Source organism: Sinocyclocheilus anshuiensis, unplaced genomic scaffold (genome assembly GCF_001515605.1).
Source record: "Sinocyclocheilus anshuiensis isolate Anshui unplaced genomic scaffold, SAMN03320099.WGS_v1.1 scaffold1848, whole genome shotgun sequence".
Taxonomy (NCBI): Eukaryota; Metazoa; Chordata; class Actinopteri; order Cypriniformes; family Cyprinidae; genus Sinocyclocheilus; species Sinocyclocheilus anshuiensis.
In genome coordinates this window covers 421-625 of record NW_015558631.1, presented here as the reverse complement: position 1 = coordinate 625, position 205 = coordinate 421, and positions in this window count along the sequence as shown.

Genomic DNA, 205 nt, shown 5'->3' with positions numbered 1-205 from the left:
GATAGATAGACAGACAGACAGATAGATAGATGATAGACAGACAGACAGACAGATAGACAGATAGATAGATGATAGACATAGATAGATAGATAGACAGATAGATAGATGACAGACAGATAGATAGATGATAGATATAGATAGATAGATAGATAGATAGATAGATAGATAGATAGATAGACAGATAGATAGATGACAGACAGATAGA